Source organism: Acyrthosiphon pisum, chromosome A2 (assembly GCF_005508785.2).
Source record: "Acyrthosiphon pisum isolate AL4f chromosome A2, pea_aphid_22Mar2018_4r6ur, whole genome shotgun sequence".
Classification (NCBI taxonomy): domain Eukaryota; kingdom Metazoa; phylum Arthropoda; class Insecta; order Hemiptera; family Aphididae; genus Acyrthosiphon; species Acyrthosiphon pisum.
In genome coordinates this window covers 33,313,267-33,323,187 of record NC_042495.1, presented here as the reverse complement: position 1 = coordinate 33,323,187, position 9,921 = coordinate 33,313,267, and the positions used below count along the sequence as shown (strand labels likewise).

The 9,921-nt window shown below is 29.2% G+C and overlaps 1 long non-coding RNA gene across 1 annotated transcript in view; it reads right to left on the bottom strand.

Moving 5' to 3' along the window:
- Positions 1-9,921, bottom strand: part of LOC100571458 — a 55,604-nt gene that overhangs the window by 9,234 nt on the left and 36,449 nt on the right. The gene's annotated exons all lie outside the window — the stretch shown is intronic.

The following is a 9,921-nucleotide window of genomic DNA, read 5'->3' as shown; positions in this document are numbered from 1 at the left end:
CCCATATTATTTGATCGCGCAAACATGTTTTTAAAGGAATTTTTCGATCGATTTTTTTCCGTGACACGTCCTCTTAATATTATTTACTAATAAGCACAAGGGCGAGATGGAAGGACTCAAGGATGCTGACGTCATGCCAATGAGAAGTATACATTTTATTTTTAAAACATTGACTTTATTCTTTACAGGTTTTTGATAATGCAAGCGTACTTTGTACGTGGTGTTATCGATTTTATGAGTTGTTTTTACGCTGAAAAAATAAAAACTACATAATTTAATAATCCTTTTGTTATTACTCAACAATAATACCTATACCTACTACTAATAATTGTTTACTACAATAGTTCTAATAATTCTATAACAGTTTATGAAATACATTTAAAAATTCACAATTTCACGGTTACATTGCAATTCGGTGACAATATTTTCATTATGTACTGGATACATTTTTAAAGTAACATAATTACAAGTTACTATGTGTACATTGTTTCCACCCACAGTCAAACTACATACATATTCGCAAGCGTTGCCCGTCATTCGCGTCATGTTTGTTCGCGCCTGTATAACTATTTTTTCATTTTGAACCCCATCGCATGTAATTTTTTCTTCTACACCAATAGTATTTGCTGTACTTGTTGAATACGTTACAGTAAAACCATTCTCTTTAGTAACTTCATATGTTCGATCACTACCAAGTTGTACAGAAGTTTCAATCGATCCACTATATTGTACGCCCATGGCCGCAAAACCAGCACTAACACTTGCAGTTATTGTACCTGAAATAGATTCACTATTGCCCACTGTGGACGATCGCGTTAAAGATTTTTCATTGCCATACTCAATCTCTGTACTTTTATCAATCTTCATAGTGTATTCTGCATGACAAGTACCATTTTTGCAATGAATAATTTTTCCGACGGATTTCCATGCAGTGTCCAATGTAAAATTATGTTGTTGAAAAAACGACTTTTGGATACGCACTCCCATTGAAAAGTTAATACATTTTTCTCTATAAATATCGCATTTTTCTTGTACTGCCAATTGTTTATCGTAGTACATTTCACAATCAGTTCTTTTTTTCGATCCTGCTACATAAATGAAATAAAAAATCACAATGTTAAATAAAATATTAGAAAACTTAAACGTATTCATACTGAATATATTAAATGTATTAAGTCGATACGACAATAAAGATTGAGTGATACAAACAACGCACATAGGTATAACTGGTAAATAACATTTTGCATTGTTTTATTCACATCTATTTTGTTAACCTATAACCTAAACTTGTGATAAATAATGTTTACTAAATATTATTGTAATATTCAGAAATGTTATTGACTTAATTAATGCTGATGCGCATTTGAATACAAATTATGTAATGATTAATATGAAGTTATAGAAAACCCGGATATTATCGGCTTTTTTTCAGAAAAAACCCATCGGATTTTATTGTAAAAGTATTAAAGGGCGCTTTTATCGGTTCTATCGGGTTAATTTGTTATTTTGTTAATTTTTAATTTTTGTTTGGATTCTTTATTAATAGTATTTACAGGAAAGTTACCGATTGTTAACATTTCTATTGACTGTTGGTGTGTAATTTTTTCCATATCATACTTTTAATAAATTGTACCTACCTAATTAAAAAAAATATTATCAAATTTTTTTCAAATCAGTTTAATAATTAAATTGAAAAAAAAATAATACAATAATACCTATAGGGTAAAGTTTTCAGAAGATTAACACAAATTAAAAAAAAAAAAAATAAAAGTGGAATTTCTATTTTATTCAAAAGCAGCCCGGGTGTTTTTCAAAATATTGAGTGGGTTTAACACAGAAAAGCAGTTTTTTCGAACTGGGCTTTTTCGTGCCACCCTGATGTGCGAGGTGCAGCCAATTAAGAAATCACTCTGATTAATTTACTGGTCTGTGCTCGAAACCTATGAATTATTTGAAACCGGTCTAGTACATTCAACCAAGCAATTTAACGCTATACAACCATATATGGTTTGCGTTTTTTCCGTGTAGGGTGAATGTATGAGTGTGTACATGCAGGGGCGTCATTATTCAACTTTTTTTGTTGGTGCCAAAATGTTTGCAGGCCATTCAAATTATTACCAGGCTATATAGATAATATATTTATTTTATTTTTTTTTTTTTTTGGGGGGGGGGGGGGTCAAGTGGGGATTAGAACTGTAGAATATTTTTATTTAATATGTCACTTATATTAGTATGAAAACATCGCAATATTGTTACTATTTTCGAAGAACTATGTGTAGGTACTTTTAATGTATTTGTTTTATATTGTTGATACCAGTGTACAGTGGTAGGTACCTATCACGATTAAAGATATAATAAAAAGATATATCTTTAATCGTGGTACCTATTTACTATTTACACTTGGTAAATACATTTATGGGTATAAAACACCTTTATAATAAAATACCTAATCGAACCTAACCAACACATTTTTTCCCTCTATGTAATCAAAATATATAATATAGCCAGCTTAATAAAACCAGAAATTTATTTTATGGGTACCATTCTTCACAATGTTTGTGTTATCATTTTATCGTATAGGTAATATAAAACACTTAGGTATACCAGCGTTTATATTTATTGAAGGCAGGCCAAAGAAGGCATTTAAAAAAAGTTGATGCAAATTTACACCCTGCACCCCCCCCCCTCTCCCCCAATGACGCCCCTGTGTACATGTGTAATGGTGTGCGTGAAATTTTGACTGATTCGGGCTTTCAGCTTCGACAGGAACTCGTTTTTAGCAATTCCACCTAGTCGATTGTATTACAGTAAATTGAAAATTGACCATACAACGCAATAGCAATATTGTCTTCCAAACTAGATTCACCTTGCGATCCTCAATGTTGTCGAAACAATTGTAAGTATATTAGGCAATTGTACAGAGACATTTGACAGTTGAAAATTGACTGGCGTGGCCACGGTTTCTCGAAACGTGCATGACAAGGTGGTCAAAAATCTTCAAAATAAAAATTGCGCATCCACAAATCAATTGATTAGAGACTACAGAGAGAAGGGTTGTTATGGTTAAAACAGCAGCAAAAAAAATATTATTGATTTCGTTTTAAAGTTTAAAACATCAATATAAAATGTGTGTTTAAAACAATATTTATAGTACATTCTAAATTAAAATAATCTATAGATTTTTTATACTCTGTGGGATACTTTTAGATTATGGCGGACGATAGATGCATTCATTTTACAATAATGTGTTGTTTTTTATTTTTATTTTTTGTGTCGGTGTCAGGGGTGGATAGGTAGTATTTATGTTACAGGGAAATATTTGAAGGGGCCCCCAAACTGAAAAAAAATTTGGTCACTTCGCTCGCATAGATATTCAATCTAACACCTTTACCTATAAATAAAATGTTTCGTGCGAAAATGTATTAGTTTAGTGAGGGGCTGGGGAAACGGCATATGAGAAAATAAAATGTATAATAAAAATTTTAATTCTTGACTTGTCGTGCTATTATTATATTGTTGAAAATAACAGTAAGTAATAATAATTTATATAAATTTAAACTATTCCTATTTGATGAATATTTTATTCTGCAAAAAAACAAAGTGTAGACCCGAGTGGGCCCCCCAACATAAACATAGATGGGGGCCCACAGGGAAAATCCCTTTTTCCCTATGGGCCTATCCACCCCTGGTCGGTGTACACGATAAGTAGTCGAGTGTGAGTGAGATTTCGCCTGATTCGAGCTCTCAGCTTCGACAGGGATTCGTTTAGCAATTCTACCTAGTCGATTGTATTACAGTAAATTGACCATTGGGCATTGACTACCTATACAACACAAGCAATATTGTATGCTGCAATACACGGCCACGTTTTCCCTGCATCGATCTTGGTTTTGGATCCAAAAAATAATATGCAGCCGAGTGAAAATTGAGAAACTCATCACACAAATGCCTATGGTACGGGTTATTGTACGTTATAATTATTGTCCTATGCATTAGTTTTTTTTCCAAACTAGATTCACCTTGCGATCCTCATAGTTTATGCCGGCGGTGATCAAAAATCGTCAAAATAATAATTGTGCATACACAATACACAAATGATTTGGTATTCAAATCAATTGACTATATAGAGACTAAGAGCAGGGTTGTTATGTTAAAAACAGCAGAAAGAAAACATATTGATTTTATTAGCCCCCCCCCCCCCCCCCCGTAGAACCACAACGGATATTATTGTATACCTACGAAAAACGATTCTGAGCGGTGACGGTTTGTCAGTGTGGGTATTTTATATTACCTATATTAATATTGTTATTACTTATTACTTATTATTGATACGGTAGTCGGTAAGTTGAATAGTAAGTAAGTTAAATATTTTAAAATGACAATAATATAAAAATTGTTATTCTTGGTTATTTAATATTATGTAGCTATATAAAATAAAAAAAAACTGTGATTTATATTTTTGAGATTTTTTGGTTACAGAATAACCTACTTACATGGAAATTTGTTGTAAGTTTTTAATCCTTAACTATAAAATTTAAATATTTTATAAATTTTTAACTACAAAATCATTTTTAAATCTTAATTTTGATAAATGTCAAAATCGAACTTTAAATGCTTATAAAAAAAAATGTACCTATGTATTATTAATATATTTTAGCTGCTTTTTAAGCAATAAATCAGGAGTTTTCTTTATCTCATATAGAAAAAGGTGGACTAGTGGGTGTCACTTTGCTGCACAGTAGGTTACAAGTGGGTCATGGATGTACTATAGTAATCGTGTTGTTTAATTCCTTATATTAATTAAATTAAATTATTTTTATTATTATTTCACAATAAACATAATATTATGTTGAATATTATTCAAAATAAAAATGCCACAATTGAAGTAATTGCTAAATCTATTGGAGGTACTTTGGTGACCGATGTGACGGGCATTTAAATTTTACTGAAGTCCGAAACATCGAGAATGCTGCGTCCATATGACCACGATTTAAGAGGACTTACCTAAAACGTAACACGGTAATTTTATTGTCTCCGTCTTGTACTCTTGTATAGGCGTATAGCAAATTTACGTCCTGCGTCATACATTTTTTTGTAAACTTTGCTTCTCATCTTTTCCGGTGGGAAAGTGAATTTACCCACGGGCTATATAATATTAACTAGGTCCCTACGTTCACTGACAAAAGTCACAAAACACCTTTTTTTTACTATATCCAAAATAAACAAAAATATTAAATAATTATTTTTTTGTATTGATAATTATTATAATACAACCATATTTAATACTATTAAATAATAATTACAAACACGTATATACTAATTTTTTGTACAATAATAATTATTTATTTGTATTTAAAATTTCAACAATTTTGAAGGAATAAAATATTATGTTAATTGCGCTTTCGCCAGCCGTATACGGCCGTTCTGTTGCCTGTCAGTTTTACAAAAAAAAAACAGAATTATGATAACTATGAAATGGACGAGTAGGTACGTTATACCACACGGCACACGCATTGTCGTGAGAAGATTTGCCACCGAAGCACAAGTGTGAGAAGGAAGGGCGCCGACGTCATGCCAATGAGAAATATACAATTTATTTTTAAAACTTTGACTTTATTCTTTACACGGTATTTGATGATGAAAGGGTCGCGTACCTTGTATACGCGGTGTTATCGATATAATGAGTTGTTTTTACGCTGAAAAAATAAAAACTACATACTAGGTTTTTTAATATGTTTTTTTTTTATTATTCAGAAATACTCATACAATAATAGTTATTCTTATTACTCCAATAGTTCTAATAATTCTATAATAGTTTATAATATTAATTTATTATTTCACGGTGACATTGCAATTCGGTTTCTATAGCTCGATCACGTACCGGATACATTTTTAAATTAACCCAAGTACAGTTGAATATGTGCACATCGTGGTTATTGAAATTTAAAAAACTATCAACATACACGCAATTGTTGCCCGTCATTCGTGTAATGTTTGATCGCATCTGTACCGTTAATTTTTCATTTTGAACCCCATCGCATGTTATTTTGTCTTCGAAACCAAAAGTATTTGCTGTACTTGTTGAATACGTTACAGTATAACCATTCTCTTTAGTAACTTCATATGTTCGTTCACTACCACGTTGTACAGAAGTTTCAATTGCTCCGCCAAATTCCATGCCCATGGCCGCAAAACCAGCACTAACACTTGCAGTTATTGTACCTGAAATAGATTCACTATTGCCCACGGTGGACGATTGCGTTGAAGATTTTTCACTACCATACTCAATCTGAGTACTTTTATCAATCTTGATAGCGAATTCTGAATGACAAGTACCATTTCTACAATAAATAATTTTTCCGGTGGATTTCCATTCATTGTCGATTGTAAAATTATGTCGTACAAAAAACGACACATTAGATTCAATCGACTCGTAAAATTGGTTAATACATTTACTTGTATAAATATTACATGGGTTCATTATTACGTATCTTGTCGTTTCTGATACATAAATGAAATGAAAAATCACTATGTTAAATAAAATATTAGGAAGCTTAAACGTATTCATACTGAATTTATTAAATTTATTAAGTCAATACGACAATAAAGATTGAGTGATACAAACAACGTACGTAGGTATAACTGATTAATACAATTTTGCACTGTTTTATTCACATCTATTTGGTTAACCTATAACCTAAACTTGTGATTAAAATTTATAGTATTTTATATTAAAGATTATTGTAATAATCGGAAATGTTATCGACTTCATTTGTGCCGATGCGTGTTTATTTTGTAATACATTTTTTTCAAATATGTTTAATACTTTAATTGGAAAAATAAATAATACATATGAGGTAGAGTTTTCTGAAAGTTACCACAAGTTAAAAAAAAATAAGAGCGAATTTCTATTTTATTCTGAAAAGCAGCCCGGGTTTTTTTTTCAAAATAATGAGTGGGTTTAATCCAGAAAATGCTTATGTATTTTTTAGATTTTTTGTTAACAGAATTAACTACTTACGTGGAATCTTGTTTTAAATTTTCAATCCTTAGATATAAAAGTTGAAGATTTTATAAATTTTTAACTACCTACTACAAAATAATTATTCAATTTTAATTTTGATAAATTTTGTCAAAATTCGATCTTTAAATGGGTATAAAAAAAATTGCGCCAATGTATTTTTAATATTTTTCAACTGCTGTTGTAACAATATATATCAGGAGCCTTGTATTAAATATTTACACTTTTTGGCCCAACAGATAAAACTTTATTAATATTCATAGAAAAAAAAATAAAAAATTTGAAATATGAAATTGTCCGTAAAGTGAAGTATAAGAATTGATAAAATAAACAGTCAGTGAAATTTTCATGTATTTACAGTTGTCCGTTTTAGAATTACAACAAAATAAGAAAATAGCTACCATAAGAAATCGAGTGAATATGCAATGTTGTAAAAATTTGAATTTCAAACGTTTAAAAAAATTTAAGAAATTTTTTTTTGATAAAGGTAGATAATCTCATAATGAATATTGTATTACATTTTAAAATCTTAGATTTAAAAAGAAAATTTTTTACGAATTCTTAATGTAAAATAATTTGTTAATTTTCGTGATTTTTCCATATTTTGTCAATTTTTGAACTTTAAATGCTTATAAAAAAAAAACTGTGACTAAGGATTTTTAACATTTTTCAAATGTCTTTGTAACATTATAATAGGACCTGTGTATTAAATGTTCAAATTCTTTTAGCCAACAAACAAAGTTTTATTGACATTTATAGTAAAAAAGACTAATAAAATTGGAAACAGAAAACGTACCTAAACGGTACAAAACAAATCAAAATATTTTGAAAATTTTATCATGTATAGAAAATGGAAATATAACAACCAGTGAACATTTCATGTATCTACGGTCAATTGTTTTAATTTTACACCAAAAACCAAAGTCGATTTTGTAAATTTTTCTATTATTTTTCATGCGCTTTTGAAAATTACTGGGAATTTTAAATTTTGAACTCCCTAATGCACCAACAATATTTACTTTCCCATCGAACAAGATACTGAAGTTTAAAATCTAAGCATTATTTCGACTTCTAATCGTGTAAACAGACACAAAAAATAAATTAAAATTAAAAAAAAAAAAGGTGGGTAAGTGGATGTCGCTCTGCTGTACAGTAGGTTACAAGTGGGTCACTGTATAATGGATAGTATTAAATTTGAATTCAATGATATAATATCACTGTATAAGAAAAACGATTCTGAGCGGAGACGGTTTGTCAGTCTAGGTATTAGACATACCTATTATAGGTATACCTACTTATTTATAATATTAAAAAAAAATTGACCTATAGGCTAAAATAGGAATTAATAATAAATGAAAACTTACAATGTCCGTAAACAGCTCAAAAAGGGTCAAATTATTTTCAAAGTTTTGTCGTATATAGAAAATGCTAATATAAACATTCTGTGAAATTTTCAAGTTTCTACAGTCTCTCGTTTTTTAATTACCTACAACAAAATAAGAAAATCGTTACGTAAGAAATCAAGTGAATATCAAATGTTGTAAAAATATGAATTTGAGTTTCTTATAGACATTTTTTTTTTGATAAAGGTAGATTATCTTATAAAGAATCTTGTATTACCTACATTTTAAAATTTTAGTTCTAAAAAGAAAAATTTTTACGAATTATTAACTCAAAATAATTTGCTAATTTTCGTGATTTTTACAATATTTTGTCAATTTTTGAACTTTAAATGCTAATAAAAAAAAACTGTGACTAAGGATTTTTAATATTTTCCAAATCTCATTGTAACAATATAGTAGGAGCCTTTTATTAAATTTTCAAGTATTTTTCCTCAACAAATAAAGTTTTATTGACATTCATAGAAAAAAAAACTAATTAAATTGGAAACTTAAATTGTCCGTAAACAGCTCAAAATATTTTGAAAATTTTATCATGTATAGAAAATGGATATATAAACAACCAGTGAAAATTTCATGTATCTACAGTCATTCGTTTTAAAGTTACACCAAAAACCAAAATTTTCTCGAAAACAGATTTTGCGTAAAAATTCCCGTTTTTCGGTTTTCCTTAATTTTTCTTTTGTTTTTCACGGCGATTTTCAAAACTATTGGAAAACTTTTGACCCCCCAAAGTACCAACTAGATTCACTTTCCTATCAGAAAAGGTACTGTTGAAGAAAATCCAAGCACTTTTACTGTCCTAAAAGGTGATGACAGACACAAAAATAAAAAAAAAAATAAAAAAAAAAACACACACCATTGTAAAATCAATACATTCATCGTTCCACTCAGAATCTAAAAATTGTGACCATTGATTTTTAATATTTTTAAAAAAAAACTTAAAAAATTTGGAAACTGAGTATAATCGTAAACAGATCTAAACAAGTCAACAATAAGCATATTTATGATTAAAATTCCACAACTGAAATAGTTGCAAGAAAGCAATAAAAAATTGATTTATGTAGAATCAGAATGACATGAAACAAATATAGGTATAAAAATTAGATTTCTTTACATCATATAAAAAAAAGAAGTATATTATGGATATTATGGTATAAGAAAACAACGCGCGTCCCCAAATATGTTTTTTGTCAATATCGCAATAGTAATTATTCAAAAATGTCAAAAAAAATGAAAAAAAACACAGAAATATGCAATTAAAATAGTAAAATAAGAGCTTAAATTAAAAAATAATGAGTTAATTGTCAAAATATGTAGCCCGAAAGTTTCATAGTTTAAATTGCTTTGGTCATGAAACCAATTCTGTGCTCAATTAGTATATCATACCATCAACCAGATTAAATATGCCAGTGCATACAAATCTGCACTCTACTCATAATAAAATGTGAATAAAAAACGTTAAAACTTAAGTTAAAAAGAAGAAAAAAAACATATTAA